The following is a 1556-nucleotide window of genomic DNA, read 5'->3' on the forward strand; positions in this document are numbered from 1 at the left end:
CCTTTTTCATCATTGATAGACAGCTTCATCTCCCAATCATGCTGAGTGATCACCCCATGTGAAGCATCCTGCAATCCCAATGTTGGAGTGCGGACTAATCCAGAGGCATACAGAGGCACTTTTCTCCCTGTGTTCGTTTTTGAAGTGGTTAACCTGAGAGGAAGATTCTGATTTAAGTTTAAATTTAAAAATTCCCAAAAAAATCAGGGGATGATCCGATTTCCTGTGTACATGTGTACACGATTACATGTGTGTAGCTGATCAAATAATGGAGATAACTGCATTTCTGTAAATGGGGAAAAGTATTTTTAACAATTCCTCAAAAATCAGGGGATGATCTGATTTCCTTCAAAGTAGCCATGCCTAATGATCTTTTTAAAAAGCTATCATGGTGCCCATTTTTATAATTCTAACTTGAAAACTAAAAAAGTTATAGGCATTTAACCTTTTCAATGCAAGTCTATGGGGGGGGGGGGAAGTGAAGCTCTGATCCGGATCCGGAGCTCTGCAGCTGAGCGGAGCAGAGGTGGATCAATGTTGGATGGACCCAATCCCAAAGGAACAGATCGGGATGAGGAGCGGATCAGAGGGTCCATGTACAGCCCTAATTTTTTTAACAAGGTTCACCACCTTTTATCCAGAAACCATTACTTATTTCTCCCAAGATGACCTCTTTAGTTTCTTGTGGAATGTAAGTGTCCATTCTTTAATAAAGATTGTTGGATTTAGACAAGGGGATTGCATTAATCTGGCTGGGAAGTGCCTGTACACAGGGCACATCAGTTTGGAGACAGCACAGATATGCTGATAGCACAGGGGCAGTTTATGTTTATGGCACAGGAGCAGTTAAGTAATTATGCCGCATGCTATTCACGTAGTCATGTTGGGGGATGAGAGAAATTCCTCCAGATGGCTCAAGGATATCAGGTTTTACTTGTTAGACTTATATTGTATGTTATTCCTGCGACGGAAATCATAAAATTGAAAGGATTTATTATTTCCACCTTTACTTGAAAGCTACGTACAACTATGATGAGAAAACAAAGATTTCCTTACCTGGATTTCTGTTCTTATGCCCTTTCTGGGCAGCACTGAGAAGATGAAATGATGGTGGGAAAGAACTCCACAGAGCAGGCTTGATGATGTGGTGTAGTGGAATGGAGAGGAGGAGGATTATGTATGCCACCTTGGGTTCCTTAAGAGGAAAAAAGGCAAGATATAAATGCAAGAAATAAAATAAATAAATAAATAAATAAGCTGTGTTTGGTCATTCTCAGTGGGAGTGGTAGGCTTGCAAGTAGGACCTCTCCGGGCACAAGCAGGTTCATACAGGCATAGGCAGTCTTTCTGAGATAGATTTACACTGGTGAATAAAGAAATGGTAACACTCACACATTGTTCCTGTGGTTTTTGTTGAAGGTATTGCTAGAGTAACACAACCACAGTTTTCCCCACAGCGGTTATAATCTGTACAGCTGCCCAGACGTGGCATTTTGGTGACACTGTGCATTCATTTCTTCCATTAGCACACAAACTGAAACTCCATATTAGGGAAA

Source organism: Elgaria multicarinata, chromosome 8, assembly GCF_023053635.1.
Source record: "Elgaria multicarinata webbii isolate HBS135686 ecotype San Diego chromosome 8, rElgMul1.1.pri, whole genome shotgun sequence".
Lineage (NCBI taxonomy): Eukaryota > Metazoa > Chordata > Lepidosauria > Squamata > Anguidae > Elgaria > Elgaria multicarinata.